The sequence below is a fragment of the Musca vetustissima genome, unplaced genomic scaffold (genome assembly GCF_032173495.1).
Source record: "Musca vetustissima isolate MV318-11 ecotype Yass unplaced genomic scaffold, APGP_CSIRO_Mvet_v1 utg94884, whole genome shotgun sequence".
In the NCBI taxonomy this organism is placed as follows: Eukaryota; Metazoa; Arthropoda; class Insecta; order Diptera; family Muscidae; genus Musca; species Musca vetustissima.
In genome coordinates this window covers 22334-37137 of record NW_026874481.1, presented here as the reverse complement: position 1 = coordinate 37137, position 14804 = coordinate 22334, and positions in this window count along the sequence as shown.

Genomic DNA, 14804 nt, shown 5'->3' with positions numbered 1-14804 from the left:
GGTGTAGATTTGTTAAAAAATATATAAAAATAATCAAAGTGCAGATTTTTTTAAAAATATTTTTTTTTTAATTTTTTGTTAAATAATGAAGGCTTAGATTTTAAATTTTTTGTTTTTGTGAATAATGAAGCATCCAGTGTCCCGTGCACAGAAAAGGAGACAAGACGATATGTGCCAACTATAGAGGAATAAGTCTCCTTCCCATCGCATATAAAGTGCTATCCAGCGTACTGTGTGAAAGACTGAAGCCAATGGTTAATGGCATTATTGGACTTTACTAATGCGGCTTCAGACCTGGCGAATCCACCATTGACCACATTTTCACTCTGCGCCAAATCCTGGAAAAGACCCACAAAAACACATCGACACATACCACCTATTCGTCGACTATAAAGCCGCATTCGACAGCCCTATCCGTTCAGAGGTGTATAAAGTCATGTCTGCGTTCGACATTCCTGCAAAATTAATACGGCTATGCAGAATAACTTTAACTGGCACAAGATCAGCAGTTAAAGTCGGAAAGTACCTCTCGTAGCCCTTTATTACGAGGTAACAGTTTGTCGTATTACTTTTTTAACATCCTGCTGGAAAAGGTCATACGAGAGGCAAAAGTGAACAGAAATGGCACTCTACACAACACATGTTACTCGCCTACGCCGATGACGTCGACATAATGGGTCGAACACTGAGAGCGGTAACAGCCACCTTTGAACAAATTGAAAAGGAGTCTGCCAAAGTGGGTCTGGCAGTAAACGACGAGAAGACCATGTTGATGGTATCAACGCGCAAGACGTCCAGTAGACTCGGACCAACTGTGGAACTTGAGAACTACAGCATCGATGTAGTCAAAGATTTTATATACCTTGGTACCGCCATTAATAAAACGAATGACATCAGGATAGTGATGGCCAACAGATGCTACTATGGTCTGAACAAACAACTCAAAAGCAAGGACACCTCCCGCTGATGGCTCACGCAGAAGGGGAAGGCCATGAAAAAGATGGAAAGATCAAGTGGAAGATAACACTGCCGAATATGGTCTTTCAAATTGGAAAACCTGCGCAAAAGACCGACGCGCCTGGAAATCTTTTTTAACCTCGGCTTATGGAATGAAAGTTCTGTCACAAGCCAGCTAAATAAGTAAGTAAGTTACCCAAGAGTGCAATAAATTGAAATTTATCACAACCTACGTTAAACTTACTGATACTCACTACCCACACATATTATTTATTATTATTTTTATTTTTATACGCCGTTTAGAGTTTTTTTTGAAATATAATGCAATAACATTTTTATAGACAAATGTATATATAATGTTTGACCTGTAATATATTTAGCCAACAAATCTACTATGTTGTGAAAACAATTTGTTTTTATTTTTTACCGTTGTCACGCCCACAATATCAAAAAAAGAAAATGGTGGTCCACATTACCAGAATTTACTCTAGTTTCGTCCGATTTTATGTAAATTGTGCACCAAAGGCCCAATATATCTTTCGATTTGCACGGAATTTGGCATGCCATACTGAATTGAACCTGGAGTGATTTCAGCCAAGTTTCGTGAACATCGATTCAGATTTAGATATAGCTCCCATATATAGTTTCGTCCGATTTAATGTAAATGGTGCACCAAAGGCCCAATATATCTTTCGATTTGCACGAAATTTGGCATAACATACTGAATTGAGCCTAGAATGATATCTGCCAAGTTTCGTGAAAATCGGTTCAGATGTAGATATAGCTCCCATATATAGTTTCGTCCGATTTTATGTAAATGATGCACCAAAGTCCCCATATATTTTTCGATTTGCACGAAATTTGGCATGGCATACAGAATTGAGCCTAGAGTGATGTTTGCCAAGTTTCGTGAAAATCGGTTCAGATTTAGATATAGCTCCCATATATAGTTTCGTCCGATTTTATGTAAATGGTGCACCAAAGGTGCTATATATCTTTCGATTTGCACGAAATTTGGCATGGCGTACGGAATTGAATTTAATAGTCCTGTTTAATATACCCATAGTGGTGAAGGGTATCATATAGTCGGCACCGACCGACTTTACTACTTCCCTTACTGGTTTTAAAGTTATAAATGTGTAGATTTAAAAAAAAAAAACATTTTTTAAACTTCAGCGATGCGTAGATTTTTTGAAAAACATATTTTTTTAAGAATGTTATTATATTTTTTAAATAATCAAGTCGTAGATTTTTAAAATAATTTTTTTTTTCAAAAATAATCAAGGCTTAGATTTTTAAAATTTTTAAGCAAAATCACGGCGTAGATTTTTAAAAAAATAGTTATCCAAATCTAACCAACGCTAAGATTTTTAATTTTTTTTTTTCAAAAATAATAGATTTTTTGAAATAAATATTTTTTTAAGAATATTACTTTTTTTGGTTTAAATAATCAAGTCGTAGATTTTTAAATAATATTTTTTTAAAAAATAATCAAAGCCTAGATTCTTAAAATTGTTTTAAGCAAAATCACGGCGGAAATTTTTAAAAAAATATTTATCCAAATCTAATCAAGGCTAAGATTTAAAAAAAAAAAATATTTTTTTCCAAAAATAATAATTTTTCTTTTTAAGAAAATAGTTTTTCAACTATTAAGCCTCCCTTCCGCATACCTAATATTCACTTCGATTGATCCTTATATTGAAATATCCCTCTCCCTATAGTGAATGTACCTCTCCCAATTGATACGTACTTCTTATATGTTGCAATTCACACTTTGAGTCACTGTAGAAAACAACAATTTATTACACATTAAAAATAAAAATATATATTTCACAATCAAATGGTACTTATCATCGCGACGGTAAAGGCGACTGGCAATTAACTTTCGTTTAACGCCTCATTGATCGGCAATGTTACGCTAAGATCAGATTACACGGAAGTTTCCCCCACTTGGATGACGGGAACATGGCAGACAAGGCGGCGACTAAACTAATCGACGGCAATTGGAGGTATTAAAAATAAAAACAACATGGAACACCAAAAAAAAAACAACAAAAATCTTAGAATATTTGTAGTTACACAAACGACAACAACAACTGCAAGCATTTAATAAGTGTCGGCCGGTCGGTCGGTCACCCATAAAAGACAAAAGGACAAAGTCATCGTCGTCATAGTCGGTTGTTATTAACAGCTCAGAGGCAATGGTTGGTTACGTTGCCTCAATTATCACGACATATTACGGTGATTGAGCATGAAATTGTTGAAGGAATGACTAAACGTCTGACTATAGTCAAGTATCGAACACACACACACACTGATATACAGAGACACATTTGTATACTCATTTGTTTCCTTTTGGAATTTGAAAAAAAAGGTCTTTCGCTCTCTTTAATAGTAGAGCACTCCAAAACCAATTGTAGTTGTAATCGTTCTGGTTGTTGTTGTTTGACGATGCTGTTGTTGTTCTTAGGGTTTGTCACACATGCGTTGCAAAAACATCCTTATTTTCTTGAACACGTCAAAAATCAACAACAACGGCGATGTCACATTGTTGCATGTGCCGACCAACAGAACATCTTAAAAAAAAACAACAATTCAAGAATTGGCATGCTTGAATTGATGTTTCGGTTCTTTGTTTTCAAGAATTGACATTTACATTTTACACAGTGATTTACATTGGATTGGCATTCAAGAAAAAGAGAAGAAGACAAAGAAGCCAAAGTGAGAAAAGGGAATTATATTGAGCAGAAGTTATTTTTATAGACTAGTTGACAGGAGTTTTTCTACACTATCTATTTTATATTCATAAAAAACAAAATAATCAAGGCGTATATTAAAAAAATCCGAAATATTCACATTAAAACCAGTAAGGAAAGTAGTAAAGTCGGTCTGGGCCGACTATATGATACCCTTCACCACTTTGGGTATATTCTACATATGTATCCTATCCCTTTCAGTGTCAGAAAAAATTTTTGTTGGAATAAAAATCTAAAATTTTGTACTTAAAATCATATAAAGGCATAGAGTTTAGAAAAAAAGCAATTTTCATTTCAACCCTCGGACAGTTTCGTCTGTTTTTCAGCAAAAACAAAAACATCAATGTTAACGGTACATAGATAACCGAAAAATCGCAAAGAAAGAGATAATTTTTAAATGTCGAATATATTCGACAAAAACACTGAAAGGGCAAATAGACGTCGCCTTTTCGAAGGAACATTGACATGAAATTGAACGAACTTAAATATGCGATCTTTATCTACAAGTAAACCGACTAACATCAATCCCAACACATGCCATTCTGCCACATATTCTAAATTTTGTAAACAGATTTAAAGCAAACTTTAAACCGGATATTTGATATGCTTCACTGTTTAAAATGTAATATCAATCCATTGATTATTTGGTCGATTTTATATATGGAAGCAATGCTATATCTAAATCTGAACCGATTTCAAGGAAACATACCAGAGGTTAACTCATATTAATTTCAGTACGTTGTGTCAATCGGTCTAGCTGTGGGTTTTTAGTGCACCATTTACATAAAATCGGACGATGTACATATATATAGGAGCTTTATCTAAATTTGAACCGATTATCACAAAACTTTACACACATCATTCTGGACCTAATACCGTACCATATGCCAAATTTCTTACAAATCGAAAGTTATATATGGACTTTGGTGCACCATTTACCTTAAATCGGGCGAAAATATATATGGGAACTATATCGAAATCTGAACCGATTATCACGAAACTTTACACACATCATTCTAAACTCAATTCAGTACGCTATGCCAAATTTCATGCAAATCGAAAGATACATAGGGACTTTGGTACACCATTCACATTAAATCGGACGAAAATATATATGGGAGCTATATCTAAATATCAACAGATTTCAAAAAACTTAACGCACATTATTCTAGACTTAATTCATTACGCCATGCCAAATTTCGTGCAAATCGGAAGATATAAAGGGACTTTTGTGCACCATTTACCTTAAATCGGGCGAAAATATATATGGGAGCTATATCTATATCTGAACCGATTTTTATGGAGCTTAACACACATCATTCTAGACCTAATTCATTACGCCATGCCAAATTTCGTGCAAATCGGAAGATATATAGAGACTTTTGTGCACCATTTACCTTAAATCGGGTGAAAATATATATGGGAGCTATATCTAAATCTGAACCGATATTCACGGAACTTAGCACACATCATTATATTCTCAATTTAGTAAGAACCTAACTGTATAGCATATCGAAAGATATTTAGGGACTTTGGTGAACCAATTACCTAAAATCGGACGAAAAAAATGGTACACCATTTACATTAAATCGGCGAAAATATATATGGAAGCTATATCTTAATCTGATTCGATTTTTAGGAAATTTTACACACATCATTCTAGACCCAATTAAGTACGCTGTGTCAAATTTCGTGCAAATCGCTAGATATATAAGGACTTTACTGCACCATCTACCATAAATCGGGCGAAAATATATATGGGAGCTATATCTAAATCTGAACCGATTTTTCCCAATTTCAATAGGACCATAATACGTCTTGTACTTCGTTGACAATTTAACATGGACAGTCGGACATATGTCTATTTCGTTTCCTTTTGCCTGTTTCAAACATATGCACAAAGACATAATACCCTGTACCACAGTGTGGTGAAGAGTATAAGAAGGGAGTTATATGGGGACTAACACAAAAAGGGGGGGGCGAATATTTTTGGTAGGGTGATTTTTTACCATATACGACTACAAAATACCAAATTGCAGCGAATTCGGTGGAAAAACGCGATCAAGAACCCCAAAATACCGAAAATCGGAGCTACGCTTATATGGGGGCTATCCGAAAAAATTTACCTATAGTCATAATTTTTTGTGGAGAGATTTGGTACCTATTAAAAACTCACAATACTAAATTACGGCCAATTCGGTGGAAAAATACGATAAAAACTCCCAAATTACTGAAAATAAGGATGTACCGTTATATGGGGGCTATCAGAAAAAGAAGACCTATATTTATATTTTTGTGGAAACATTTAGTACCCAATAAGAAACCAATGTACCCCAAAATACCGAAAATTGGGGGGTACCGTTATATGGGAGTTATGCCTAAACATTGACCGATATAACCCATCTTCGAACTTGACCTGCCTGCAGACAAAAGACAAACCTATGCAAAATTTCAGCACGCTATCTCAATTCCTTTAGAAGATAGCGTGATTACAACAGACGGACGGCTAGATCGTCTGAGAATTTTACTCTGATCAATAATATATATACTTCATAGGGTCGGAAATGAACATTTCGATGAGTTACAAACGGAATGACAAAATTGGAGGGTATATTAATTTTGTCATTCCGTTTGTATTATGGTGTTGGTTGAGGGTATAAAAAACACTCAAAAAAATGTTTTTTTTTTATAAAAATTCCAAAAAAAATCATGTATTGGATTAAAAAAAATATTTTTTTGAAAATAATCAAGGCTTGGATTTTTAAAAAAATATTTTGTCAAGAATAATCAGGCATAGATGAAAAGGATATTTTTCAAAAATGTTAAAAGCGTAGATTTTTTATAAAATATTATTTAAAGAGAAATATTTATTCAAAAAAAAAAAAAAAAACATTTTTTAAGAAATATTAAAAAAATCATGACGTAGATTAAAAAAAGTTAATATCAAATGAAGACAACTTTTAAATAAAACACGAATATTTATATTTTTTTGTTTATTTACCATAAACTTTAAACATCCACAGTATAACTAAAACTAACATTCCAAGAAAAGAAATAAAATACCATTTTAGCTACATACAAACCAAAATCCGTTTATAACTGAAAAAATATGGTGACAATACTGGCCAAAACGAAAAAACAGAAAACGCATGAATTAAATTTATGACAACTGAAAAATTTAACGCATATATTTTTCTAAAGAAAAATATTATGCAGAAACACTGAAAAGAGGTAGATAGGCAGTCCGAACGAACGGAAAGATATACAATACATGCTAACATAGAGAAAAAAGCAAATGATGTAAATGCATCAGACGGATAATATGTCCAGAGAAATGACAACGAGAATGGTCATCATAGAGAGTCAGATATTGTCGTGAAATGACAAACTATAAAAAAACAACCTAAAAGTTGTCACTTCACGCGTGCGCAAAGTTTACACAGACACACACACATACACACTGACGTAAAGCAACCGACAAATTGTCCTCCTTCGCTTTTGTACAAAATAAGTATGTGCGACCAATTGACCAAATCCAGAACAAATGGAAAGTGATTTTTGTTTGTTTTTGTTTCTTTAACTTCTTTTTTCACAAAAGTTTTAATTACATTTACATAAAGACAGTGAACATAAACATACACGGGTTAATAAAAGGAAAATTAAAAGGAAATTATAGATTATTCCTGGGTTATTTGTTCGGCTGGTGTTAAACTCGTTTCAAACTTGTATATGGGTACTGTGCCAGCGTACATATGAGGTACTACAGGTAATGATAGTTTTTGGTATAGATATATATGATCTTCCCAAAGAATAAACTTTACCAAAAATCTGAAATTTGGGACGTACCCTTAAATTAGGATTACCCTAAAAAGTAAGCAAATAATTATAATTTTTGCTACGACGAGGGTTTCCGGTGAATATTTTGATGTGTTGCAAGCGGAATGATAAATTTAATAAACACTTCACCTAAGTTATAATAAATAAAGGCAATGCTTTAAAAAAAAAAAATATTCCTTCAAGGCCCCAATATAAGTTCAAGGCTTAATTTTTGAACATATTTTTTAATACTAAAAATTAGAATAATATCGAAACTTGATTTTTAAAATAGACATTATCAATGCTTTATGTTTTAAAAAATGACTAAAATCATTTCATCAAATCGAGCTTTCAAAAAAATAATTCAGACCCCATCTCGAAATTGACACAACAGCTTTATTTTTTTTTTTTAATTCAGTACGCTACACCAAATTTCGTGCAAATCGAAAGATATATAGGGATTTTGGTGCACCAATTACCTAAAATCGGACGAAACTATATATGTAAGCTATATCTAAATCTGAACCGATTTTCATGAAACTTTGCACACATTATTCCTGGTTTAATTTAGTACGCTATACCAAAATTCGTGCAAATTAAAAGATTTGGTGCACCATTTACATAAAATTGGGCAAAACTATACATAGGAGCTATATGTAAATCTGAAAATTCGTGCCAATCAAAAGATTAGAAGGGACTTTGGGTCACCATTTACCTAAAATCAGTCGAAATTATATAAGGGAGCTATATCTAAATCTGAACCGATTTTCCCGAAACTTAGCACATATAATTCTAAACCTAATTCAGAAGGCTATACCAAATTTCGTGCAAATCGAAAGATATATAGGGACATTGGTATACCATTTACCTTAAATCGGACGAAAATATATATGGGAGCTATATATAAATCTGAACCGATTTTTCACAATTTCAATAGAGTTCGTCCTTGGGCCAAATAAATGAGTTGTGCCAAATTTCATCCAAATCGGATTATAAATGCGACCTGTACTTTGTTTACAATTTAACATCAACAGACGGACGGACAGACGGACGGTTCTCAAAAAAATTTTCTTTTAAAAATCTACGCCTTATGTGTTCCCCAAAAGATTGGTTCTCAAAAATGTTCTTTTAAAAATCTACGCCTTATGTGTTCCCCAAAAGATTGGTTCTCAAAAATGTTCTTTTAAAAATCTACGCCTTATGTGTTCCCCAAAAGATTGGTTCTCAAAAATGTTCTTTTAAAAATCTACGCCTTATGTGTTCCCCAAAAGATTGGTTCTCAAAAATGTTCTTTTAAAAATCTACGCCTTATGTGTTCCCCAAAAGATTGGTTCTCAAAAATGTTCTTTTAAAAATCTACGCCTTATGTGTTCCCCAAAAGATTGGTTCTCAAAAATGTTCTTTTAAAAATCTACGCCTTATGTGTTCCCCAAAAGATTGTGTGTTCCCCAAAAGATTGGTTCTCAAAAATGTTCTTTTAAAAATCTACGCCTTATGTGTTCCCCAAAAGATTGGTTCTCAAAAATGTTCTTTTAAAAATCTACGCCTTATGTGTTCCCCAAAAGATTGGTTCTCAAAATTGTTCTTTTAAAAATCTACGCCTTATGTGTTCCCCAAAAGATTGGTTCTCAAAAATGTTCTTTTAAAAATCTACGCCTTATGTGTTCCCCAAAAGATTGGTTCTCAAAAATGTTCTTTTAAAAATCTACGCCTTATGTGTTCCCCAAAAAAAAAATTTCTTTTAAAAATCTACGCCTTATGTGTTCCCCAAAAAAATTTTCTTTTAAAAATCTACGCCTTATTGGTTAAAAATCTATTTTAAAAATCTACGCCTTATGTGGTCCCCAAAAGATTGGTTCTCAAAAAATGTTCTTTTAAAAATCTACGCCTTATGTGGTCCCCAAAAGATTGGTTCTCAAAAATTTTTCTTTTAAAAATCTACGCCTTACTTGGTCCCCAAAAGATTGGTTCTCAATAAATTGTCTTTTAAAAATCTACGCCTTATGTGGTCCCCAAAAAAATTTCTTTTAAAAATCTACGCCTTATGTGGTCCCCAAAAGATTGGTTCTCAAAAAATTTTCTTTTAAAAATCTACGCCTTATGTGGTCCCCAAAAGATTGGTTCTCAAAAAATTTTCTTTTAAAAATCTACGCCTTATGTGGTCCCCAAAAGATTGGTTCTCAAAAAATTTTCTTTTAAAAATCTACGCCTTATGTGGTCCCCAAAAGATTGGTTGTCAAAAATTTTCTTTTAAAAATCTACGCCTTATGTGGTCCCCAAAAAAATTTCTTTTAAAAATCTACGCCTTATGTGGTCCCCAAAAGATTGGTTCTCAAAAAATTTTCTTTTAAAAATCTACGCCTTATGTGGTCCCCAAAAAAATTTCTTTTAAAAATCTACGCCTTATGTGGTCCTCAAAAAATTTTCTTTTGCAAAGCTATGCTTTATGTGGTCCCCAAAAAAATTTCTTTTAAAAATCTACGCCTTATGTGGTCCCCAAAAGATTGGTTCTCAAAAAATTTTCTTTTAAAAAGTCTACGCCTTATGTGGTCCCCAAAAGATTGGTTCTCAAAAAATTATGTGGTCCCCAAAAGATTGGTTCTCAAAAACTGTTCTTTTAAAATATACGGCTTATATGGTCCCCAAAAATGTTTCTTTTAAAAATTTACGCCTTATGAAATCCAAAAAAAAATATTTTAAAAATCTATGCCTTATGGGGTCCCCAAAGAATTGTCTTTTTAAAATCTACGCCTTATGGGGACCCTAAAAAATTGTCTTTTAAAGATCTACGCCTTATGAGGTCCCAAAAAATGTTTCTTTTAAAACCTACACCTTATGATGGTCCCCAAAAATCTTTCGTTTTAAAAATCTCCGCATTGTTTAAAAAATCTACGCCTTGTGATGGTCCTTAAAAAAATATGTGCAATTGTTATTCAGTCAAAATAACACTTCTTCCACTAAATATCGCACATTTGAACAATTCGAAGTTGGTGTAGAAAAATGTCTTATTTTCTAGATGTTGTTGTACTCACTTCCAATAAGAGTTTCCTAGTACCGACTACAGTTAATTGAAGGCAGTTCCTTTTTTTCTGGGGAATATCCGTTAAATGATTGCAACCGCCGGTAAATGAAAATTCCTTTTATAAAATCTGTTGTTTATAGTTGAGCACTCAAACATATAATAATTTTTCACTATGATGACATTTTTTTAAATGTTCAATTTTTTTTGAAAATTTTACTGATTGTAATTTTTGTTAATAAAAAAAATTAGTTGTAGACACTGACAATATCGTAAATTTATTTTATTAAATTCCCCGCTTTTTGCAAATTGTTATAACCTTTTAATATTTCCTTTATTTCCACTTAAAATTTAATTGTATTTATTTATTTTTTTTTTTAATTTTAGGAAATTCCAAAAAATAAAATCACTTCACAATAAAATAATATCCGGGAAAAGGAAATCCGAAACTCCCGCATATATGTATGGACATACATATATAGAAGTCGAATTTGTATTGTTTTAAAGCGCGCGCGTCCTATAAACACAACGAATCACGACGAATGAAGAAACGCAATTGGATATTGAAAGATAAACCAAAAACACACACCGACAACAAATGGTCCAGACGTTGAATGACGGCTAAAAACAACAGCGACAACAACAACAATACCGAAATCACCACACGTTACATTCAATGAGACGCGAAAATGAAAAACAACAAAAAATCGAAAAACATCCACTTGGAGAATCTCAGAATGGTTGGTTGGTTGCTTGGATGGATGGATGTCTACTTGGTTGGTTGTTTGTTTGACTGGCGGACAGACTGGTGGAGAACCAAACTCAACTTTTCAGTATTTTCAATGAATGCCAGGAATTGCAACGGAAATGAACGAACGAACGGAACGATTCGCTCTCACACTCTCACACCGAGGAAATAACACTCATTTCAACACCATCCGTTTTGGAACTGGTGGCAGAGGGTCATTTGCTTGTCACAGGATCTCTTCGTTGTCAACATAACTATGAGAATCATAGGGAAACATTTTTATGTAATTCTCCCTCTCATTACAAAATCACACTCCCCCAATTGTTCACACACACTCTTCAAGTTCATGTGGATTGCATTGTTGTAGAGCACGTTTTCCTATTACTACGCAACAGCAACACCCTCGCTCAGCGGACAACTTTACTGTCGTTGGCGACGTCGACGTCACCACATTTTACAACAACATCATCATTACGTGTCTCACAATGTTATTCTTTTTTTCCACCGACTTTTTTGTTTTCGTATTCTTTTAACAGCCACCGACTGTAATAATGATGATGAACGAACGATCGAACGTACGTACGTACGAACGTGTGTTTTGTGGGTTTATCCTGCTGCTTTCAGCGCTGCATGTGTCTCTCGGTCAGCATTTGTTATTGTTATTTCCCATTGGTGTTGGTGGCTTTGCCACAAAAACATAAACAATACCGTCTTCGTCGTCATTATCAACGTCGTCGCCGCCGCCGTCGTCGTTTTCATCGGCGAAGGCTCATTCACGTGCATGCTGTGTTTTGGAGAACACCAGTGCATAGCAAAACACACATTCAAATTGTTTTTGTTATTCTCACCCACTTTACTCTCTCTATACTGGAGGTATATCAGTGAGTGGGAGAGCATACGACTATTCTCCTTATAGGTTTTATTTTGTATGCTAATTAGGTTATGTTATTCTATTCTCATCTTTAAACAAAACCATCATGAAATTGATCTATACTAGAATTAAATTAAAATATTTACTTCTGATGATCCTTAAAAAATGTATTTAAAAATCTACGTTTTCTGATGATCCTCAAAAATAGTCTTTAAAAAATCTGCGCTCTCTAATGATCCTCAAAAATATTCTTCAACAAGTTAAAAAGCGTTTAGTTCGGCCGGGACGAACTTTGAATACCCTCCACCATAGTTATACTGACAGATACTTGAAATGAAAATATATGTAACATACCAAAAAGTGAGTCTACATCGATAATTCTACAAACCGGTTTTTGTAAACCATTGTGTACACCAAATACAAATTTCAGCAAAAAAAGAAAACCCAAAGCGTGAAGTGCTAATAACGCATGGTAGAATATACAATCCTCAAACTTCTGCAATTTAAATTACATAGTGTAGGAATTAGCGAATATTTGGGGTTTTAATTGTATGAGGGCTATGCCTAATTAATGACCGACATATGTCAACTTCGAACCCAATATTTTGTTTTGCGTCTCAATTCTTTCCTTCAGGAGGTATAATTATATGGGAGAGATGACTAAATGCTGGCCGATATATTTCATCATTCGAGTTTTTTTTATAACGATCTCCTTAGAAAGCGGAATGATCACAACCGATGGCTAAAACGTCTTAGAATTCCATTATGTGTAAGGTAAAACTGAATATTTCGAATAATGACTATCCCCTATACTATTGTAGAATACGCCTATATGGGGTCAACCCCTACACACGGAACTAATAAGATATTTTAATATAAGAAGGGGGTTATATGAGAACTACCCTTAACTACCCTTTTTGGTAGGAAGATTTGTTACCATATGCGACTACAAAATGCCAAGTTACAGCGAATTCGGTGGAAAAACGCGCTCAAGATCCTCAAAATACCAAAAGCTGAGTGTGTCTTATATTGGGGCTATCCGAAAAAATGGACCTATATTTATAATTTTTAGTGAAGAAATTTGGTATCCAATAAGAACCCATTGTACCAAATTTTATCGAATTCGGTTTAAAAACGCGCTTAAACTCCCCAAAATATCGTAAAATGTACCCCCCATTTATTATATATGGGGGCAACCAGAAAAAGTGGACCAATATTTATAATTTGTAGTGGAGACATTTAATACCCAATAAGAACCCAATGCAGCAAATTCCGTTGAAAACCGCGCCCAAGAACCCCAAAATACCGACAATTGGGGGTACCCTTATATGAGCGCTATCCGAAAAAATGAACCAATATTCATAATTTTTTGTGGAGAGATTTGGTACCTATTAAGAACTCAAAATACTTAATTACAGCCAATTCCGTGGAAAAATACGACCAAACCACCAAAATACTGAAAATTAGGAGGTACCGTTATATGGGGGCTACCAGAAAAAGTGGACCTATATTTATAATTTTTTATGGAGACATTTAGTACCCAATAAGAACCCAATGCACTAAATTTCAGAAAATTCGGTTGAAAACCGAGCTCAAGAACCCCAAAATCAAAATACCAAAATTTGCGGGGTACCGTTATATGGGAGCTATGCCTAAACGTGGACCGATATATCCCATCTTCGAACTTGACCTGCCTGGAGACAAAAGACAATCCTATCCAAAATTTCAGCATCCTATCTCAATTCCTTCAGAGGCATGGCTAGATCTTCTTAGAATTTTACCCTGACCACGAATATATATACTTTATAGGGTCGGCAATGAATATTTCGATGAGTTATGACAAAATTAATATACCTTCCATACTATCGTGGAGGGTATAAAAAATCTGCGCTTTCTGATGATCCTCAAAAATATTCTTCAAAAAATCTGCGCTTTCTGATAATCCTCAAAAATATTCTTTAAAAAGTCTGCGCTGATCCTCAAAAATATTCCTTAAAAAGGCTGCGCTGATCCTCAAAAATATTCTTTAAAAAGTCTGCGCTTTCTGATGATCCTCAAAAATATTCTTTAAAAAGTCTGCGCTGATCCTCAAAAATATTCATTAAAAAGTCTGCGCTTTCTGATGATCCTCAAAAATATTCCTTAAAAATCTGCGATGATCCTCAAATAATATTCTTTAAAAAATCTACGCCTTCTGATGGCCCTTACAAAAATTAATTAAAAAAATCTACGCCTTCTGATGGCCCTTACAAAAATGCATTTAAAAAATCTACACCTTCTGATAGTCCTTAATTTTTTTTTTTAATCTACGCCTTCAGATGGTCCTCAAAAAATATTCTTTAAAAATATTGTTTAAAAAATCTACGCCTTCAATCTACGATTCCTGATGGTCCTCCAAAAATATTCTTTAAAATATCTGATGGTCCTCAAAAATTTTTCTTTAAAAAATCTATGCCTTCTTACGGTCCTCAAAAATATTATTTAAAAAATCGACGCCTTCAGATGGTCCTCAAAAAAAATTCTTTTAAAAATCGACGCCTTCTGATGGTTCTAAAAAATTGTTTACAAGAACTACGCCTTGTAATGCTCGTAATATTCAGTTTTCTGTACCAATATGTGCCCAGGCCTCTCTATCTT